Source organism: Pantherophis guttatus, chromosome 5, assembly GCF_059756535.1.
Source record: "Pantherophis guttatus breed Tessera chromosome 5, ASM5975653v1, whole genome shotgun sequence".
Taxonomy (NCBI): domain Eukaryota; kingdom Metazoa; phylum Chordata; class Lepidosauria; order Squamata; family Colubridae; genus Pantherophis; species Pantherophis guttatus.
Window position 1 is genome coordinate 81,448,390 of NC_142067.1, and position 23,460 is coordinate 81,471,849.

General features: G+C 43.7%; 2 protein-coding genes across 5 annotated transcripts in view; one reads left to right on the forward strand and one right to left on the reverse strand.

Annotated features, from left to right (window-relative positions):
- RAI2 (retinoic acid induced 2) overlaps positions 1 to 20,287 on the reverse strand; it is a 102,707-nt gene extending 82,420 nt beyond the window's left edge. For 2 of the 4 annotated variants that reach the window (XM_087871404.1, XM_087871407.1), the window contains exon 1: positions 19,858 to 20,213. The gene's annotated coding sequence lies outside the window, so the exon portion shown is untranslated. Of the gene's footprint in view, positions 1 to 19,857 lie in introns of all 4 variants that reach the window. The other 2 variants (XM_087871405.1, XM_087871408.1) reach the window with 2 other exon arrangements.
- SCML2 (Scm polycomb group protein like 2) overlaps positions 1 to 23,460 on the forward strand; it is a 288,235-nt gene that overhangs the window by 133,019 nt on the left and 131,756 nt on the right. The gene's annotated exons all lie outside the window — the stretch shown is intronic.

The window sequence follows — 23,460 nt, forward strand, 5'->3', positions numbered from 1 at the left end:
AGAATGTCCGGAACAGAAGCCGTTGTGGGATCTACGTGATGATCGCACCATCTCGTGAAGGCAGTCCATGAGGCGTTATAAATACGAATTGTTGATGGTCTTCGAGCTGCCTGAATAATGGAGATAACATCGTCAGGCAGATTGTCCTTGATGAGCTTTATGCGCTCAAATGCCACATGGCTAATCGAAGCCATTCTGGTTCCGGATGACGGATGGCTCCTTGAGTTAGTACTATTTTGTCGGGTGGAATCCTCCACGGTGGCTCGACCGACAAGTTCTTGAGGTCGGCGAACCACTCTCGACGGGGCCAATACGGTGCTACCAGTAGAAGGTTCGCCCGTTCGTGAATGACCTTCCGCACGACCTTGGAGATGACAGGAAGGGGAGGGAAAGCATAAAGAAGGCCCCGGGGCCACTGACTCCGAAGAGCATCCAGCCCCTCCGCTGCTGGACATGGATAGCGGGAGAAGAATCTCGGCAATTGGGTGTTCTGAGCCGTCACAAACAGGTCCACTAGGGGACGGCCGAACCTCCTGGACAGGTCCTGGAACAAGCCGGGGTCCAACTTCCACTCGGCGTGATCTATTTGGTCTCTGCTGAGCCAATCTGCCTCTCGATTGAGAGTCCCCGAGATGTGTTCGGCTTTTATCGACGAGAGGTGGAGCTCCGCCCATGACAGAAGACGCTCCGCCTCCTGCATTAGTGTCCAGGAGCGGGTCCCTCCTTGTTTGTTGATATGGGCCTTGGTGGCCACATTGTCCGTTAGAATCAGAAGGTCCTGACGATAGACAAGGCATTTGAAGTGTATCAGGGCGAGTCGGACCGCTCTGAGCTCTAGCCAATTTATATTGTGCAGCTTTTCCGCCGACGACCAGGCACCTTGGGCTAGCTGACGGTCGAGGTGAGCCCCCCAGCCTCGCAGACTTGCGTCCGTGGTCAACACCATCCGAGCTGGTTCCAGAAAGGGGGAACCCTTGTTGAGGGCCGGAGACAGCCACCACCTCAGGGAAAGGCGAACGTGAGCTGGAACCTTCACCTTGAGAAGAGACTCCGCTCGACCTTGTCTCTGGTAAGGGAGCAGGAACCATTGGAGGCGACGAAGATGGAAACGCGCCCACGGAACAATGTCTATGCAAGATATCAACTTTCCGAGAAGCTGGGAGAGAGACAGTAAGGTCACAGTCCGGTGTAGTAAGACTTGAGATGTCAGTTCCCGAATGCTGGCTTGTCTGTCAGGAGATAGGGAGACCACACACAGCGTCGAATCTATCGTTGCTCCGAGATGAAGGATACTCGATGTGGGAACAAGATGGCTTTTGGCAAGATTCAAAGTGAACCCGTGGTCTTGAAGGGACTGAAGTACTAGCTCCCGGTCCTGGGTCGCCTGTTCGGGAGAAGACGACAGGATCAAAATGTCGTCGAGGTAACATGCCAGACGAACCGGAACCTCTCTGAGCGACGCCGCTACTGCTGCTAGTAACTTTGTAAACGTCCTCGGGGCGGACGAAAGGCCGAATGGCATAGCCCGATATTGAAAGTGGTGGTCTCCAAACACAAACCGGAGGAACTTCCTGTGCGACTGATGAATGGGGACGTGCAAGTACGCTTCCTTTAGATCTACAGATTGCATCAGATCTCCCCGACGAATGCAGCCCAGCAGAGACTTGAGGGAATGCATTTTGAACCGACGGTACAAGATGTGTTGATTGAGACGTCGAAGGTTCAAAATGCCTCTCCAATCGCCCGAGGATTTCGGTACCAGGAATAGTGTTGAATAAAAGCCGGTTTTGAGTTGACCTAATGGAACCTGTTCTATGGCCTGGATTTGCAACAGATGGTGAATTTCGAGTAACAGCAGAGATCGCTTCTCCGGGTGAAGTGGCCAAGGGCATTGAAAGTAAAAGTCCTGTGGCATGGTGGTGAATTCCAAACGTAACCCTTCGGTGACAGTTTGGACAATCCAGGCATCCGAGGTGGTAGTTGGCCACAGGTGAGAGAATGCCTGGAGCCTGCCCCCGATTGGGACCGGAGGCGGTGAGTCACTTACCGCGCCTGGAAAAACGGCCCGCCGACTGTCTGAAAGGTCGCCTGAAGTTGGATTGTCGGCGACCGCGGTCACGAAAGGGCGCCCTGTCCGAAGTTGACTGGAACTGAGACTGCGAAGATCTGTAGTAAGAGGCGCCCCCGGCGCCTTGCTCTTGTCAAAAGGGCAGTCGATTATAAGGTACATAGCGCCTCTCCTGGCGTCGGAAAGACGTGGGTAACACCTTCTTCTTATCCCTATTCTCGACCAACACGGAGTCCAGGGATGAGCCAAATAAGGCAGGGCCTTTGTAAGGGGCCGCAGTCAAGCGCCACTTGGACTTGGCGTCAGCTCTCCAGTTACGGAGCCACAAGAGACGTCTTGAAGACACTTTCGAAGCTAAGGCCCGGGAAGCGAATTTGGCTGCGTCCAAGGACGCGTCGGCTGAATATTCAGCAGCTGCGACCAGTTTGGCCAGGTCCTGCTGTAATCGTGCATCCTCCGGGGGAAGTCTGTCCTTCAATTGACGTAACCACACCAGCGACGCCCGATTAAAAAATGATGAAGAGGTTGCAGCACGAATGGCCCAAGCCGCCGCTTGGTGTGTTTTGCGAAAACCCATTTCGGCCCGTTTGTCCTCAAACTTGAGGCCATCCCCCGCCTCACCTACCAGGATGGAAGACGATGTGAGACTCGCCACCGGATCATCAATTGTAGGCAACTGCAAAAGGGCATCCAGCGCAGGAGCCGAAGCATAGAGCTTTCGATCAAATGAGTTCGGACCTGACGACGAGGCGGGGCGGTCCCAAGGCTTTTGAACAACCTGGGAGAAAAGATCCGGGCAGGGAACAAAATCCTCATCAGGTTGAGGTAAATTGAACAAGTTACTACTGGGACCAGATGGAGTAGAAGAAGAGGAGCCCTGAAGAGGCGTGGAATCCATATTAGTGGCAGCTTTTGCCTTGCGTAGGAGAGAGCGAAACAGAGAAGGCTTAAATAGACCCGGAAAGGCCGGCTTGTCCTGAATCTCTTCTTCATCCTCTGACATCTCAAAGTCATCTAGGAAATCGTCCTCCCAGGCTGATTCAGGCACAAGGCTACAGGCAACAGATTGCTGTTGATGTTGTGCACCAGGGGGATGCATGGAAAAGGCAGAAGTAGTAGGGCACGTAGGAGCCGGGAAGGCACCAGTGGCTTGTTGCAACCCCATTTGATACATATGTGACATGGCCTGAGTAAAAAAGGACTGAAAATCCACAGGCTGAGGGAACCCTGGGCCCGCTTCAGGGCGGAGGCCGGCTGCAGTGGGTGTAAAGGTAGCTTCAGGGCCTGGACTAGAAGCTTGAGAAAAATGGCTTGCAAAACTAGAGGAGCGGGACCTAACACTGGCCCTTGACTGATTAGTCGCAGACATTGGAGCCTCCTGAGAGGTTGATGGTCCATCCTCCCTCAGACCACTGGCTAACAATTCTACATTATGAGAGGCCGAGCGCTCACAGGTCACCTCATGGCTCAAGCCTTCAGGAATTGGTCCTTGACCAGGGTCCTGGGCCCGTTGCCTAGCCTTAGCAAACTGCTTTTCTAATGCTTTATGCCTCCTTTGGGCATCTTTATCTGCTGTGGCAGATTTGGAGGACTTTGTCTGCCTGGAAGCCTTAGATTTCTTCCCCCTGAGCTGTCTAGGGGAAGGTACTGGGGAGGGAGAGGGACTCCTGTCCATATCAGAAGAAAGGGCACCTTCCTCCCTGTCATCCATGATCAATCACCCCAATGAATTATTAATTAATTAATTGTAAATAGAAACTTATCAATTCTATATATATGATTGAATATTAGCAATATAAATTGTAATATATATATATATGCTCTGTTATTATTATTATTTAATTTAATTTTATTTTTATTTTTTATTTGTAATAAATACCCTAAGTATCTACAACCAAAATCAGTGTAACAATATAACAAGGCAACGGCCCTTTTTCCTTTTTTTTTTATTTATTAAGAATGTAAATTAATTTAAGCAATATGTACTTCCCTGGAACTTTCAGGCACCCCTCTGCAGGCCGTTGTGAATTGCAGGTACGAGCAGGACAGCGTCCCCACCTGCCAGCAATCTAGCGACCCTGGAAACCAAAGCCCAGGTCACTATGGCCTCGGAGATCCAAAAGTGGTGCCGATGATCAGGGCCCAAAATGGCGGCCCGCGAGGCGAATTTCCAAAGTCCTAAGCCAGGCGAAACAAAGCGCCTGCGGCCGGACTGAAGCTGCAGCAAAGGGAGCAGTCACAATTTTCAAGACAGCTGATGAGTATGCCAGCCGGCAGGGACTCAAGCCGATCGATCAAATGGCCACTAAGGCAAACCGGAGCCTCGCAAAGTGACTGGCAGCAAAATGGCGGCAATGGCGGCAAATGGCGGGAAAAATAGTTAAAATTAAAGCGCCAGCCAAGCCAAGCCGCAAGCGGCGGCCGGAGCCCCGAACCGCCGCTACGCGCTTAAAACCTCTCCAAGCGAAGGCAAACGAAGCGCAGCACCTTTAAACAGTAAATAAATAATATTTAGCCAATTCAGTAAAGTAAAACTAAATTAAAAACGAAATGTAATCAAGAGAACAGACACTCGATGCTATTGCAATGGCTGAGTGAAAAAGTCTGAGGAGGAAGCAGGAAGTGAGGTGGATGCAGCTCTAGAGGGATTTGATTGACACTCAGCTGTGCAAATAGGAGTGATCGTATCCCATTCTGAGGAGTGTCCGAACAGCGTGTAGGAAAATGAAGTCAGCATCCCCATAAAGCTCGTCTGCGGAAGGAAGCATGAAGTGCTCCAAAATCTCCTGATAGACGGCTGCGTTGACCCTGGACTTAATGAAGCACAGTGGATCCAACACCAGCAGATGATACACAGACTGTGGAAACTTCACACTGGACTTCAAGCATCTTGCAGTGTGTGCCTCTCCATTCTTCCTCTAGACTCTGGGTCCTTGGTTTCCAAATGAGATGCAAAAGTTGCTCTCATCAGAAAAGAGGACATTGGAACACTGAGCAACAGACCAGTTCTTTTTTTTTTTAGCCCAGGTAAGACGCTTCTGATGTCGTTTGTTGTTCAGGAGCAGCTTGACAAGAGGAATATGACATTTGAAGCCCATGTCCAGGATCCGTCTATGTGTGGTGGCTCTTGATGCATTGACTCCAGCCTCAGTCCACTCCTTGTGAAAGTCCCCAACACTTTTGAATGGCCTTTTCCTGACAATCCTCTCCAGACTGCGGTCATCCCTGCTGCTTGTGCACCTTTTTCTTCCACACTTTTCCCTTCCACATAACTTTCTATTAATGTGCTTTGATACAGCACTTTGGGAACATTCAACTTCTTTTGCAATTACCTTTTGAGGCTTTCCCTCCTTATGGAGGGTATCAATGATGGTTTTCTGTACAACTGTCAGGTCAGCAGTCATTCCCATGATTGTGATTCCTACTGAACCAGACTGAGAGACCATTTACAGGCTCAGGAACCCTTTGCAGGTGTTATGGCTTAATTAGCTGATTAGAGTGGGACACTTTCAGCCTAGAATATTGAACCTTTTCACAATATTCTAATTTTCTGAGATTGTGAATTTGGGGTTTTCATGAGCTGTAAGCCATAATCATCAAAATTATGACAAATCAAGGCTTGAACTATCTCGCTTTGCATGTAATGAGTCTATCTCATATATTAGTTTCACCTTTTAAGTTGTATTACTGAAATAAATGAACTTTTGCACAATATTTTAATTTTTTGAGTTTCACCTGTATGTATATCTAATGCTGCTGTAGAAGTATTTCCTTTTAATTGTTAAGCATTTGTAAGAACATATGCCTGCAACCAATTGCATCCTTCCTGCATTAAGAGCTAAATCCTCCATAAATCTTTTTCCTTCTTCCATAAAATGCCACCCCATTTCCTCCAGGAATTGGCACGTATCTCTTGGCTTGCCTATCTCAAACTACCAGAGCAATCCACACACCTTTTGTACCGTTAATAGGGGACCAAGTGGCTAATTAGGAAGACAAAAGGAGGAAAAGATAACGAAAGATAAACACTGCAGGAAGATGTAAATCGTAAATTAGATTATATGACTGACTTTTATAATGTAGTTAGATTATATACTAGAGTAATAAAAAAATCAGAATTTTAACTTTGATCAAAGAATAAAGTCTGTTTTCTTTGGTTTTCAAGCCCCCGTTTAAGTCTTCGTTTTGGTTCATTTTTGGCTTAAACATATTGCCAGACTTTATAACGGGAGCCTGTCTTAAACTAAGAACAAATTTAGGGCAGATGTAATTTTAGGAGTGGACGTTTCTCTATCCCAAAAACGTGAATACCAAATTGAGTATGAAGTCAGGAGGAGTTAATTCCAATATGTGTAAGTATCATCCTCTGCTTCCAATCAGTTGAAAATAAGTATGATTCTTTGATTTCATTGGGATTTCTGCTCCAAGATAATGATCACAGGGGTTCACCTAGACCAGTGATGGCTAACCTTTTTGCCGTCGTGTGCCAAAAGCATGGGGAGCGTGGGGGGGTTGCATGCACACGTGCCTACACCCATAATTCAATGGACTCCACCCCCTTGCATGTGCACATGACCCCCCACGCTCTCCATGCTGGAGCTGAGCTAGGGCAACGCTCGCGTGCCCACTGATATAGCTCCATGTGCCACCTGTGGCACGTGTGCCATAGGTTCGCCATCACAGACCTAGACAATGTAGTTGTTCAGAAAAAAATGTGGCCTCGGTTTATTGAGATTATTCTCAAGAAAGTATATTTAGGAATGTTAATTGTGGCAGAGGGGTTGCTATGTAATCTTTTTATTTTTTTAAAAAATAGCACAGAATGTGAACTAAATTACCCATGTTGTTCAGAATTTCTTGCCTTGTCTGCTCTAATATCTTGAATATTGCATAAAAATAGAAGTTCCCCATTTTTTAAAAGAACGATTTAGTTTTGGTGGTTCATACTAAAGTTAAGCAAAGCCAGGTTCTTTTGATTTTTGGAGTATTGTGCAACTCATTCATAGCATTACATGAACTCTGGCACATACACTTCCTCCTAACCAGAAGTGCTCAAGCGACAAGAGATGTGTTATTTTTGTGGGATTGCCCCCATCTGGTCTTCAGTACATGGCTCGTTGGCCTCTGGACGTCAGATTCCCACCACCCAGCACTAGTTCAGAGGTTCCTTTCCCTCCCCCCCCCAGACAGAGAGAGAAAGGAAGGGAGGGAAAGAGAGAGAGAGAGAGACAAGAGATACAGAGAGGGGGGAGGGAAAGAGACACACACACATACACACACACACACACACACACAGAGAGATGAGAGAGAGAGGAGTTAGAGATGAGAGAGAGGGAGAGAGGGAGAAAGAAAGATGAGAGAAATGAAAGAAAAAGATGAGAGAGAGATGAGAAAGAAAGAGAGATAGGAAGAAAGAAAGAGATGAGAGAGAGGGGGAGAAAGAGATGAGAGAGGGAAAGAGGGAGAAAAGAGAAAGACAGAAAGAGAGAGATACCTGTTTAAAAGAAAAGAGAAAAATGGCTCTTTGAGTGTTTAAAGTTGCAGACCCCTGGGTTAGGCAAATACCCTGGGTTACGCAAATATTATTTTCACTTCCGATTGGTGACTCGTGGCGTTACAGAGGTAGGAGAGCGATCTCTGCTCCCCAACCCCGGATTTCTTTGTGTTTTGGGGGACCTTTAGGGGCACAAAAGCTTGGAGAGCGTTGCAAACTAAAGAGGGAGTCAGGCGAGCAGAAAAGCGAGGGGCGAGCGCTCCCCACTCGACGAGACCCCTCTGTTAACCCCAGCACGATTGCGACTGTCATTCAATGGCGGACCCGAGGCCACGATAAGTCAGCAAAGAGCCAGGGAGTGAAGAAGATCGGTGGAGGCAGTGTCAGGAGTGGAGTCCTTTCTCCCTGATTACCGCAGAGACCTAGAAAATCGGAGAAGAGAGATCGGTCCTATCGGGAGAGAAGACTCACAAAAGGAAACTGAGCGGCGACTGGATGGAAGGAGAAAGATTTGACAAGCTGAACCGACAGGACGGCACGGGAGAATAAGGAGATTGTTCTACCACAGTGGAGGCACAAGGAGAAAGATCAGTGGGTCTCTGTGAGTAAAAATAGTGGAAGAAGTGTTGCTGCTATGGAGAGAATTGACGGAGAGACCAGTAAACAGTGATTTGGCTTGAGATTGGAAAGGAAGGAAGCAGGAAGCACGGCCATTACAAGGAGCAGGCTGTAGAAGAGGAGCGTCCAACGGAATTGAGAAAGGTGCATCGAGTGTATATTTGAACAACTTGGATTAATCGGAGAAATTGCTGTATTAGAATGGAGAAGCAGAACGAGGACTTTGAAAACATCCGAGTTTAAAAGGTTTGGAACTGAACTGGATTAATGAATGGAAATTGTGCTAAAAAGCCATTAAAAAAACCCAAAAACCTGAAAACAAAAAACAATAACGAACTTCAACAAATAAAGTGAAAGAACTCTGGACTTGCCCCTTGGAACAGATCTATAAAGATAAAGTACCTTATTCTTGCTTTTCTCTTTGTGACTCCCCCCCACTTTTTATTATTAATTAGTAATAAATTGATAATGATTATATAGCTTATATATTTTAATATCATATATTTTAATAGGCAAATAATTGAATAGTAATTGAAATATAGAAACAATAGTTGATAACTCTATTTTTATATGTTTATAAATATATCTTATTGCATAGAAACTTAAGAATTTTTTTGATAAGATTAATTGAATTAACTATTTATAACCATAATTAATTCATTATAAGCTAAGTAGATAAATTGAGACCTAGATTTAGATATTAATTAATATATATTGATTAACTTGCTTTTTATATGTTTAAATATAGATATTATTGTACAAAAATTGAAGATTTTCTCTTAAGATTATAGGATAATTTCTGATGGTGAGCTCATCTCTCTGTAGGGAAAACAAAACATAAGAAACACAGGAAATATAAGCGATAAGGAAATAAAAGGTATAGAATTATAGATACAAGCTTTCTTTAGACATGATTAAGGACACGTTTAGCAATACTAGAAATTAAGATAACGATAGATAAGGAGAATAAGAAAAAGTAAATTAGGTAACTTTAGTGGATGATAGTTTGGAGGAACATTGAAAGGATAGTGAGAGATCAAAAGAGGATCCTGAAAGAGATGACAAGTCTTTCCACAACAGTGTTAAGAACAGGAAAAAAAACTGCCTCAAACCCCACAATTACTATGGCCTCACACGCAACTCAAAAATTGACAGAAGGACTATCTAAAACCGAAAAATCCATGGTAATCCCAACAATGCATCAATAAAGATGAATATCCTGCCCAAGTTATTATATTTATTCCAAACCGCACCGGTCACTCTAGATAAATTTTTTTTTCGCAGAACTGAATAAAATTACCAGGAAATTTATTTGGGGTGGGAAAAAACCTAGAATCTCACTTCGATCACTACAAGATAATAGAAGCAGGGGAGGCTTTGGACTCCCAGCCTGGGAAATTTACCATAAAGCGGCCTACTTAGTTTGGATAAGGGAATGGGTCACCCTAGAAAATAAAAGAACCTTAACTCTGGAAGGGCATGGCCTACAAAGAGGATGGCATACCTACTTATGGGACAAGGAAAAGAAGAAAAAACCATACTTCCACAGACACAAGATAAGGGATACATTAATACAAACCTGGGAGGGAATTAGACAAAAACAACATATGAAGGTTTCAACAAAGGTTTCAACTGGCTTTCAACAATGGAAGCCATGATATACCCCAACACGCTAGAAATCGACAAAACGTTTAGGTACAAAGAGCTCTTAGATAGCTGTGGAAATCTTAAAACTAATGAATTATTAAGGGATCAGGGCATCCACATCGACTGGTGGCCATACTTGCAGATCAAATCGAGATATCAAAAAGATAAGGAGGAATTTGGAATAGAGATGGGAACAAATGGATTAGAATACAACAGGGCAGAAGAGGTGGTAAAAGAGCAAATGATCATGTGGGCAAAAAACATCGGTCATAGTATAAATTTGGATGAGTGGGAAAAAAACCGGAATATAAATTATAAATTGACAAAAGCAGCATCTTTTAAAGAAAATCAATACAAAATGCTATATAGATGGCACCTAGCCCCTGCTAGACTAGCAAAAATTTACCCAAACATAAGCCCTAAATGCTGGAAATGTGACTACCATCAGGGTACCTTCTTTCATATGTGGTGGACATGCCCCGAAGTGATAAAGTATTGGAAAAAGATCCAAAAACTGGATACAAGAAGTAATTGAAGAAAAAATAGATCTGGCGCCCGAAACCTTTCTCCTGGGAGTACTAAAAAGAAAATATGAGAAAAAAAAGAGATATTTAATTATACATATCATCACAGCAGCTAGATTAGTATACGCACATCATTGGAAAGGAAAGGGGACACCACTAGAAGAACATATAATACAGAAAATCTTAGAATGTGCCGAGATGAGCAAACTAACATATGAGATAAATGAGAAAGAGGATTCGGAATACTGTACGGTGTGGGGACTTTGGTATAATTGGATGGAAGACCACATAAAGAAGGGATGAGAGATAGTGTAAATATTAGAATAAATGGGTAAATTATGAGACACTATAATAAAAAAATGTATCCAATTTGTATATAAAGTAAGACTGTCTAACTGATTTTACTTGTATTGTACTAGAATATAATTCAATAAAAGTTTATTTAAAAAAAAGAAAAAAGAAAAAGAGATGTGTTATTTTTGTGGGATTGCCCCCATCTGGTCTTCAGTACGTGGCTCTGGACGTCAGATTCCCACCACCCAGCACCAGTTCAGGAGTTCCTTTCCCTCCCCCCCCCGATAGAAAGGGAGGGAGGGTGTTGTGGCCTGTCAGCGGCCTGTGCAACTAGTAGCTGATTCCGACAGCGAGGAGGCTGGTGTGGTGCTGCGCCAGCAGCCTGTGCAGCTGGCACTCGAGTCAGACAATGAGGAGGCTGGAGAAGATGTGGTGCCAGAGGCAGGGATTCAGCCAGGGCCTTCAGAAGCTCCCATAAGTGAAGAGGAGGAAGAGGAGGAGCCTCTTCTTGATGCACGGGCGCGTAGAGCTGCCAAAAGGCAGGAGTGATTCCTCAGCAGAGGGTCTCCTCGAGAGTAAGGCTTGGGGCTAATTGGCCACTCCCTTAGCCTATTTAAGGAAGGATGACAACTGAGGCAATTTGCAGGGAACAACTTCGTTCACTCTCCTTCGTGTCCTGATCTTAGTTCTCTTATCAGTTTCCTGCAAATTGCTTCTGGGCTTTCTGCCAACCATAGTAAGATTACGATTATTTATTCTTTGGATTCTTGTAGGCTGTTAAGAAAGTTAATTAACAGCCTTTATTTGAAAAAGACTGATTTAATTTAGTAAACTAAGATTTGTAAGATTTGTACAGTGTGTACTGCATTCTTTGGGGTCTGTAGCTGGGGCAGAACAGAGGGAGGGAAAGAGAGAGAAAGAGACAAGAGACACACACAGGGGGGGGGGGAAAGCGAGACAAGAGACAGGGGGAGGGAAAGAGAGAGAGAAAGATGAGAGAGATGAGTGAGAGGAGATGAGAGAGAGAGATAGGGAGAGAGAAAGAAAGAAAGAAAGGAAGAGATGAGAGAAATGAAAAAGATGAGAGAGATATGAGAAAGAGAGAGAGAGATAGGGAGAAAGAAAGAGATGAGAAAAATGAGAAAAAGAGATGAGAGAGAGGGAGAGGGAGAGGAAGAAAGATGAGAGAGGGAGAAAAGAGAGAGACAGAGATAAGATAAAATAATTTTATTTCTATACCCCCCTCTCCCGAAGGACTCAGGGCGGTGCACAGCCAAGTAAAAACACAATACAAACATCATAATTAAATTTAAAAATTATTAAAATTCTTACATTTGCGGCCAAAATGTGTTAAAAACCCCAAAATTTAAAAACTCCAAATTTAAAACTCCATTACAAAGATAGCCCTGCCTGTCGGAAGAGCAGGGTCTTGAGGGCACAGCGAAAAACTCGGAGGTCAGAGATTGTGCATATTTCTGGGGGCAGTTCGTTCCAAAGGGCAGGGGCTCCCACAGAGAAGGCTCTCCCCCTGGGTGTCGCCAGCCGACATAATTTGACCGACGGCACCCTGAGGAGTCCCTCTCTGTGGGAGCGAACTGGTCAGTGGGAGGCTATTGATGGCAGAAGTACCCAGTACCCAGGTCCTGAGCCATGGAGCGCTCTAAAGATGGTAACCAACACCTTGAATCGCACCCGGAAGACCACTGGGAGCCAGTGCAGCTCGCACAGGAGAGGTGTTACATGAGCGCAACAGGTTGCACCCATAATCACCCGCGCGGCCGCATTCTGGACCAGTTGGAGCCTCTGAGTGCTCTTCAAGGGGAGCCCTCCAGGCAGCGGGACATCACATCAAGGGCATCATTGGGGTGGTCTGGGGTGGAGATGTACAGCTAAGTGTCATCAGCATACTGATGTACCCTCACCCCAAAACCACAGATGATCTCACCCAGCGGCTTCACATAAATGTTGAACAGAAGGGGCGAGAGGACCGACCCTTGTGGCACTCCACACACAAGGCGCCTCGAGGTCGACCTCTGCGCCCCTGCCAACACAAACTGCGAGCAGTCAGAGAGGAAGGAGGAGAACCACCGCAACATGGTGCCCCCTATTCCTAACCCTCTCAACCGCTGCAGCATGATACCATGGTCGATGGTATCAAAAGCCGCTGAGTGATCTAATAGGACCAGGACAGAGGAACTACCCCTGTCCCAAGCCCTCCAGAGATCATCAACCAATGCGACCAATGCCGTTTCTGTGCTGTACCCCTGACTGAAGCCCGACTGGTACGGGTCTAGATAGAGAGAGATACCTGTTTAAAAAAAAATAGAAAAATGGCTCTTTGAGTGTTTAAAGTTGCAGATCCCTGGGTTAGACAAATACCATGATCGTTAAGTGAATCTTGTGGTCATTAAGCGAACACTGTGGTTATTAAGTCCATTTTTAACCAGAAACCAGGAGGAATTGTTAGAAACTGGCAGAAAACATAGAAAACCTCAGTCACATGACTGTGTGGGATGTTGTAACTGGTCATAAGTGTGTGTGTGTGTGTGTGTGTGTGTGTGTGTGTGTGTGCATGGCTGTCAAAACTCCAAAAACAAGTCAAGTAGCTCTGGGGAGGTCAGTTGTAAATTAGAACACTTGCTAAGCAACCAGCCATTAAGCGAGGACCACTTGTATTTGGTTTGCCTTAAGGGTTCAGAGCTGTATGGAATCTGGTTTCTTTGATCCTTTGGGGGATTGCAAAAGGTCCGGATGGGGGAATCCTCATAGGGAGAACTAGAATCATGACCACCTAGCCATGCCCACCCAGTCACACGAGCGCCAAGCCATGCCCACCCAGTCACATGAGCGCCAAACCACGCCCACCCAGTCACATGAGCGCCAAACCACGCCCACCCAGTCACATGGCCAAGCCAGCCCACCCAGTCACACGATTGCCAAGCCACGCCCACCAAATAAGCCACGCCCACAGAACCAGTAGTAAAAAAAATTGAAACCCACCACTGTTCTGCACATACACAGAAGCTTCTGCGCATGCGCAGATCGCCTATGACGACATCCGGGGTGGTGGGCGAAGCCTCCCATTGGTTTTACTACCAGTTCTTGCGAACCGGTCCGAACCGGGGGCAACCCACCACTGATTGTATGTCACTAGATTGAGCTTTTATCCACCCAATATGCTTTTATCCCTTCCAGTATTCCAGTATTAATCCACATTCCTGCTCTGACCTGATCCTTAAAAAACTGAAGTCTTCTTCAGATGACATCTGTGGAATTTTTCCACAGAAAGCATACTGTATAGCAATATTCTACCATCCTTCAAGAGCCTAATTTGGCCCTTACATGAAATATATAGCCAATGCAATGTACTTTTAAAAATTATTTTAAAAAACAATTTTATCAATGTTAAATTAATATTAGCAATTACTAAGTATACAGAGTCTTCAAATAATGTTTTTAAATCAGAACAAAAGTTTTCAGTACCAAGTAACAACTTGGTATAGGCATAGGAAAAGAAGGAAAAGTAGCTTTTTAAAACCAAACTGTAAATTACAACACATGCAATCTAGCCTAAAAACAAACCTACTCAAAGTAATTTCATTTTTTATTTCTGTTCAGCACAGGAAACAAACACACATAATTTGTAAACAATAGTGCCATTATAAGACGATTTGCTTGGGACCTACATGGTTTTCTTTTTGAATCAATTGATTTTTGGGGGGAAATTTAGTCGTGTAAACAAAGGCAATCCTAAATCTTAAGAGTTTGTATTCTTGCAAATCTAATTTACAAGTATGGTCAGAAGGAATCCCAGCTGAATTCCATAGGACATAATTCTTAGTTATTTATACATGTCACTGACGTATTTTAACTTAATGTTTGAAATTGAGTAATTAATATATTCCCTTGTTTGAAATTTCTCATTTTTACACACATTCTTTAATTATGCAAAGACATTTTAGCTCTGCTAAAAGAAGCTCTTTTTATACATCCTGTTTCATTTACAGAATTTTTGGAATTTGTCCAACCAATGACAATACTGTATCAATCCGTACAGTACATTTCATATGTTTTATCACTGCTTCTTTTTCCTACAAAAATATATATATTTAAAGGGGAGAAATGAAATAGCTATAGAAATGAATCTTGACTGGTAATATTTGGAATCCAGGTAAAAGTTGGTGATTTGAAATCACGAAAGTTCCTGTTCCTCTTGAAACCTGCTAATAGAAACAGATTCTGCAGAATCCAGGCGGTAATTTTTTAATTTAGACACTGCCACTCCTGCCAAAATGTACCCTTATTAAATTCTCTATAGGATAAAAAACATCACCATTCTTGTGACAGACATAGAGACAAACCACCAGTCATTTTTAATAATTTTTCCCCTATTGAACATCTATATTGAGAATGGACAGACACTGGAGTGGGGATCCAAAGTGGCCATCTATAATCTTTCTTATTATTTATCTTTTGTTTTAAACAGCATCACTTCTGCTTTAATTTGGAATCCGCCTCACCAAAAGAAACCTAGGGAAAAGACCTATTGTTACAAATAATTCTCATGCATAAAAACAGAAGTTATTTCTGCATTAAAATGCTTTAATTATTATTAAAAAGAGAATGTGGGAGAAATTTAATAAAGTGCATGATCTGCTGAAGTCATATGGCATGGAACTCAAGCATTCATATGAAATTGATAAAAGAGAATATTTGTAGCTCCAGTTGAAATGAGGAGCCCTTGGTGTTCTCTAGGCTTGGTTGTTTTCTTGCAGGCATTTCATTATCCAACATGTTGATGTTACCTAGTTTAGGTAATGAAACATTTGCAAGAAAACAACCAAACTCAGAGAGCACCAAGGACCACTTGTATGAAACCATCAGTCATGAGGGTCAAGTCTCTACATAGCAGACATATCAAAGATTGCACATACTGGCTTATGTACAATAATTACTGTAGCGTATATTTTTGCTGCACAGAATTCCTCAAATATATTTATAGTTTTGCAAATAGAAACATCTTAAATAAATGTGTATCAATAAAGGCTAGCTGGTTTTTAATTGAGTTTAAGCCTAATTGGGGTCAGTTTTATTTATTTAAAGAAAGAATCAGTCACTATCCTTATGTTATTTTGAAAATCCAGTTGTTCACTATAAACTTCATTAGAGTTGGGTGACAAATAAATTCAAATTTATGCACAGTCACCCATGCCCTCGTCACGTCTCGCCTGGACTACTGCAATGCTCTCTACATGGGGCTCCCCTTGAGGAGCACCCGGAGGCTCCAACTGGTCCAGAATGCGGCCGCGCGGGTGATTATGGGAGCGACGTGGCGCTCCCATGTAACACCTCTCCTGCGCGAGCTGCACTGGCTCCCGGTGGTCTTCCAGGTGCACTTTAAGGTGTTGGTTCTCATCTTTAAAGCGCTCCATGGCTTAGGGCCAGGATACTTACGACACCGCCTGTTGCTACCGATAACCTCCCACCGGCCAATACGCTCTCACAGAGAGGGCCTCCTCAGGGTGCCGTCGGTCAAGCAATGTCGGCTGGCGGCCCCCAGGGGGAGAGCCTTCTCTGTGGGGGCACCCGCCCTGTGGAATAAGCTACCTCCTGGAATACGACTGATCCCGGTCCTCCGGACCTTCCGTAAGGCCCTGAAGACTTATTTATTCCAGCAAGCCGGCCTAGCCTAAAGGGTTTTTAATGGGATTTTTTAAATTTTATAGACTTGGGGTTTTAAAATGGGAGGCCGATTGATTTAATCTTTTTTAATTATCTTAACTTTTGTATTGTATGTATTTTAATTTTGGCTGTTCACCGCCCTGAGTCCCCTTGGGAGAAGGGCGATATACAAATTAAATTAATAATAATAATTAATAATAAATAACTAAATAATAAAATATCACCAACTCCCATAGATTATGGGCATTTTTGGTATTAAAGAACTCAGATAAGATGGATTTCTGCATTTTGATGCTGAATACTTGATTACATTAATTACATTCCTTATATTAATTACATTCCTCAGAAACTTAGACTCAAAGTTTTAATGTTGTCAGTTTCTTCTTCTGAAAAGTAGTAGTTCCAGCTGATAAAGTTAGTGACATTAGGAATACAATGTTTTGATTGTTCATCTCTTATCTCCATGCATTAAGATTGATGCCTTCTAATTATAATCTAATAGGGACTTCCCAAAATAGCATTTTATCATGTGTAACTGATTCAGAGCAGCCACACTGCTAATAAACAGACATAAAAACCTTAGATTGGCCGATTCAGAGCTATGAAGTGGAAAATTTGAAAAGTTATCACCTTTCTAACAGGGTATATGGTGGCAGGACAGCCATAAGAATAACAGTAGCCTTTTTTGCACTGACTAGGCTGTGTTTCTACACAACGGTCAAGTTAGGAGCGGCTTTCAAAACCTGTCGCTACATGTTTGCTCGTGGGCACGTATGTGCTTGCGTGTACGCGTCCAGGCAGGTGGGCGGAGCCTCCCACCGCCGCCACTACCCACCACTGCGTCAAGTTAACAATCAAGCAGTTGCTCATAATTCAGGGCATGCCTCGTTTTCTTTATTCCATTATTTCTTGGGCATAGCCTTGATTCACAGAGAAACTTGAAGTCATTTTCCAAAACTGTATGGCTATCCTTGTAACCAAACATTAATTGTCCAGTTCCAAGGATATTTTTTATTGTGGTAATTCTTATCTAGTCTTGGGTACTTATTGCATGCTTAGAAGTGGAAGCACTTTGATTTCACTCAAGGCAAATGAAATTCCTGGTCATCCTCATCTAATATAATTTATTCTTGAGCTGCCCTATTCTTTATTGGCATTGTAAGAATTTTAACATAATTGTTTTCTTCCTTGATAATAGAATATGCTATTGCATATAAGCTGCAACTATTTTCAAGATTCAAGTGTAAGTGAAATCCTTTGCATTTCTCCTTCTCTGGAAGAGACAATGATATGTATTCTTACTTAATTTCTATTGGCCTCTCTATTCTTCAATTAGCTATTTTTTGCAATAGAAATACCCCAGATTTTTTGACACATTTTCATTGTTATGAAGGGTTGAAGACCACAACTTCAACTTCTGACTCTCTTATATTTACATTTTTTAATTTGGTCTTAAGGGGCCAATTCAGTGAGATCATTGACTGTAGATCTCTAGTACAGATATTAAACACTAAGTTCGCTGTTTCCTCCAGACTATCACAAGTCTGATAAAACATATTTTTATTATATAAACACTTGTCAGGCTCTATTGGATCCAGTAGATCTTCCTGTGCTCATCTCCAATATTCTATTTTACAGATAAAGAACTCTTATCTCCATACCTGAATATATAATATGGAAAACCAAACAAACCAAATATACTTTTGTGAACAAAAATAGCAAGCAAGATGTGCTAAAAATGGGAACATATGGGTCCTATTATGTTCTCTTTTTGAAAGATTTTAAAATAAGTCTATCTAGTGCTAAGTACTATTCTTATTTTAAAATGTTTCAAAAAGAAAATATAATATAGCAGGAAAAAGGTTAGTACAAGATATTCCTAAAATATTTTTTCTTAAAAGCAATTAATTTTTTAAAAAAGCAAATGCATACCATTAGAAATAAAAGAACATAATACAGTTTTAAAAAAGACTAACTAAAATGTGATAAATGCAATGTTTATTTTTCAGCAATATTTATTACGCAAAGTAGTATATTATTAAAAATATTTTCTTGTGTTTACATATGCTTCAATAATCAAAATAAAGAACATTAAATCCATGAATATAAGAAAACAAAAATGTACAATTACTTTGTCCAAAACAAACAAATGAACCAGAGGTGAAATTAAAGTAATTTTTATTCTGAAAAACTATGAATTCAAATTCAAAGGAAATGTTACTAATGGTAAAATGTTAGATGTTAAAAATACATTTCTGTGATATTCTACTATCTTTTCAAATGATTATTTTACAAAATTTAGCAGGAGATCTATGGACCCATAAATCTACACTTGACCCCTGTCTCCCTGACTTCATTGTTTACAAACCATGCCTGTCCAAAACCCACTCCTGGGACCTCAGCAATTGAAACACAAAGCAGCAGCTGTTTAGCAACATTTCTAACCCTAAACAGCAAATGCAATCAGATTTCATTTCACTAAATATCCAGGCCTCTTTCAGTGCAGAGAGAGAAACAATAGCCATTATTTTATTAAAGACATTCATTTGGGGAGGGGGGGAGGGCAAACACAAGTAGATCCAAATTCACGGGTTCAACTTTTTACCATAAAAGCATAATCATAGAAACATACAATATAATTATGTACCATAACGTAGTTTATTAGATACAGTGTTTCAGTAAAAGCTATATAATGGTCATATTTTAAAGTTACACCTTAGATTTCTTTTCTTTCCTCATTCTATGCTGTTTGTCACATAGAAGAGCCATTCTTGGAAAACGTATGTAGATACTTCAGATCTAATTTGGGACTACATCAAAAGTCAGATTCTGTGAAAGACAAACTAGGTTTACCCCCTTTCCTTCTCCAAATAATTTGACAAAAATACAACTTCACAGCAATGTCTGCCAAAGGAAGACTCTTTAGAGAACAGGCAGTTAGTTGGAGGTTTCCAAAGCATCCCTCTGAAAATTACATAGTTTGCCCTCCTTCAGGGCACCCAGACCCATCATATGCAAAATGGATGCTTCACAACAATTTTAGCCTCCTCCTCCCAGACCAATCGGATGAAGATGAGTTTGAATTACAGTGGGCAAGGCCTTCGTCCACCATGGTTTCATCCAACCCCACACAAATGCACAACAGTTTTGCCTTCTCATCTCCCGGGTCTCTAGTGAGCATCCTCTGAAGAGGAGACAGACATATCTGGCTCGGAGCTGGAATGTTCATTCCGCCCTGAGCTTCAGCAACCTGTCACCCACGGGCAGCCCACCACTCCGCCCTGCAGGGTCTACCCAGTTCAGCACCAAATTACTCCCTGGCCTCGCAGCAGGCAAACCAGCGCCTGCTCCGCCTGACTTAACCTTCAGCTCTCCTCCCTTCCCGGCGCACAGCGGCGGCAGGGGGAGGCGTTGGGAAAGGAAGGAAAACAGCGGCGGCAGCAGAGGCAGAGGCGGCGACATATCTCCCAGTTCTCTTTTGTAGCTCCGGAGTTTGTCCCCCATTTGTTTCCGATCTCAAAGCTCCTTACCTCTGCTTCTTCGCCTGGGGTTTTAGCTGTTTCAGTGGACCGGGCAGCCTCGCTAGCAGAGCAGCAGCAGCAGCAGTAGCTGCTGCCTTCTCTCCCCTCTTGCAGCTGGAGCAGATGACGGACCTCCTCCCTTCCTTCCGTCCGTGTCCTAGCAGCGTACGTATCTGTCAAGCTCTGCCAGCGGTTCCGGGTTGGCAAGGAGGAACCAATATACGTCCGCTACCAGGCGTCCTTCCCCGTCCTGCTTTGCCCACCCCTGCCGTCTTCCTCTCCTCCTTCTTCTCCTCTTGCTGTTGTCGCCGCCGCTGCGGTCTGACGTCTGAGCAGCCCTGACTTCCCTCAGTCTTTCTCTCACTCCTCTGGGGCGGGAAGAGAGGCGGGGCAGGGCAGTAAGAACCTAGGCGCGCGTGCCCGCCTCCAAATTGGTGGTGGGTTGCTAGGGCGCATGCCTGCCACCGGCGGGAGAGGCGAAGGCTAGAGCGGGAGCTGGCACGCGCCACCGACCTCTGCGCGGCGCGCGCAGGCAGTAGGCGCGCAGGGGCCCTTTCCCGTCCTCTCCCAGGCAAATACATCTCCGAGAGACAGTTGAGCGACGAAAAGTGGCGTTGATCCAGGGAGGAAGAGGAAGGCGGGATTGTGTGTTTTTGCTGGTGTTCTGAGAAGGGACCGAGTGGACGGAGAGAAAAAGAACCCAGGAAAAAAAGGGGAACGACCGCGGAGCAGAATAAAGAGAAATGGCTATAAAGTTGGAGATGGTCACCGTAGGGGTACCCAGAGGTCGTATATTTTATTTGGAATGGCCCATATATGTGAGCGAAGGATTTGTTGCCTTAAAAATCACTAGGATAAGTTGCCAGTGCTATCTAATTTCATCAACCTCTAATCATTCCATGATGTGTTGTACTACCAAAACAATGTCAAACCATCTCAGCGGTGGGATGTTTGCTACTTTCCTTAATGTCTTGAAAATATAACCCAAGATAATTTATAAACTAAAGTTAGTGTAAATTCTGTTTTAGTAGGATGAATCATTGTAATTACACTTACTGACTTATTTTTAGGACTCTAGACCAGGGGTGAAATCTAAAAATTTTGCCTACGGGTTCTGTGGGTGTGGCTTGGTGGGGGGGGGTGTGCCCTGTGACTGAGTGGCATGGCCAACTTGATGTCATTCACAGCCATGTCCACTCAGTCACAAGACTCCCCCACACCAAGCCATGTCCACACAACCCAGTAGGAAAACTTTTTAAATTTCTATTCTGCCACCTGCTTGCCACCCGCTTTCCCTTCGCTTTGGGTCGGGGGTGGCCCAGGGATGCGCTATTCCCCGGGGCCTTGGAGCTGCTGACCGCTTCAACCGGGTCAGGGAATGCACCATTCCCTGACTCTGGCCTTGCCCCAGAGCCACCGCCTGCTCACCACCTGCCTCAATCGGGTCAGGGAATGAACCATTCCCCGACACCAGCCTTGCCCTGGAGCTTCCGCCAGCTGTCCCTTCGCCACGCGGCATGTCCTTACCTTTCTCCCGCGGCTGGCTGCCAGGGAAGGCAAGCGCCCGAAAGTTACCAGAGCCGCTCTCCTTCTTGAATGTGCCGCCACCATTGCCGCCCTGTTCCACGCATTGGCTGCGCAAGCGCACACCCAACCTGCCACTGATGAATGAAATAAAAGGTGTGTGCTTGCACAACCAAACTTAGCTCAGACAACCTACATAGCCAGCTATGACCCCTATAACAGCCAACAGAATACATGTTCTTACACAGGAACAGGAAGTTCAAGTGCAAAGCCCAAGAGAAGGTATAAAAGCCACCCACTCTCAACTCCATGTGGTCAGCTACCCAGAACCATGTGCTTGGTGGTTCTATTCATCATTAAACCATCTTTCCAATCAACCTCCATGTTTCCAGTGTCTTTGTCCCAGATTGGACCTGAACCAGATGGATATTTCTTTCAACAGTACTTAATAATTTGTAAAAATAATTAGGAATGTAAACATGCACAACATGTTTAACAACTGCAAAAATGTTGAAGTATATTAATTTTATCACGTAAAAATTATTAAAAAGTGGATGATCTGTAGCAAAGACCATAAATGGTACTTTCACATGACTTAAGCTGTACGTTTAAGTTGTATGTTCAATGTAAGTTGAACATAAATTGTTCACAAGGATATGCAATATTTCTGTTGCTTTTATTAATAAAGTGGAAAGTTATAAATCTAAACTCATATAAGGAATTTAAGGACAGGAAAGACATCTTAGGAAGTCTGAAAAGAGTCAAAAGCTAGAGAGCTTAGGCTGCAATGCAGTCCAGAAGATAAATGAGTGGCTGATAGCCATCATTCAACTAATAGAAAAGCCATCTGTAGGAAGTTTTTTTGTTTTAATAAACCGAAGACGAAAATGCTTTTCCTAATATTTATAGCACAATACAATGTTTTGGGAAACACTTGAATAGCAGACTGCATCATCAACAAAGAGGTAACCAAGGATATAATAATGGGAATTGAATTCCAAGGCATGTGACACTGTTCTGTTTATGACAATTGGAAACAATCTAGCATGAGGAGAATATTGCTCTAGATTTCTTCATAAATTCCTATGCTGTGGGCAAGTTTGCTTATTTAAAGTGTTTACTAAACAGTAAGAAAAAGTTAATTTAACTGAGACTAGAGCTGTGATGGCGAATCTATGGCACGTGTGCCGGAAATGGCACGCAAAGCCATCTCTCTGGACATGCGAGCCATCACCCGTTGCTCTTCCGGGTTCTGGCGTACTGGCCAGCTAGTCTTCACGCATGTGGGAGCCCAGAAATCGGAAGAGCAGCTGCCTGGTGCACATGCACCCACCAGGAAGATGATGTTCCAGTTTTCTGCTCGTGCATGTGCACCAGCCAGCTGGTCTTTATGTATACATGTGTGCCAGAAGCCGGAAGATCATCTTCCCAACGCATGCATGTGCACCAGGTGGCTGCTGTTCTGGGTTCCGGCATGCCAGCCAGCCGGCCAGCGCACGGGAGCCTGGAAACCAGAAGAGTAGCTGCCCGGTGCGCATACACCCACCGGGAAGATGATGTTCTGCTTTCCTGCATCCACATGCGCACTGGCCAGCTGGTGTTTGTGTGTCTATGCGCCAGAAGCCAGAAGACCAGGTGGTTGGTGCGCATGTGCGTGCCGGAAGATCATCTTCCCAGTGTGCACATAAGCACCGGATGGCTGCTCTTCCGGTTTCCAGCACATGCACACCTGCATGCCCCCGTGCCGAAAAGGTTCGCCAACACTGCTCTAGAGGAAGCAAACTTTGTTAATATAATGATTTATGGAATTGATCCATTTTGTTCAGGTAATGTTGGGATGGCTAATCAGCATTCTAATTCTTCTGGTTTACCTCTCTTTCCCTTTCTAAAGCACATGGAAAGTTTTCAGCAATGATACTAAAGTGACAAAATGTATGTCTTGATGCAGATAATGTGATTATGTCACAACTTCTGGTACAAACATCTAAACTGCATTTATTTGTGTGCTCATATTGTGGGTACACATGTTATTTGCTCCATGGATTATTTCAACATAACTTTCTAATATTTTTTCTTGTCTCACCTTTT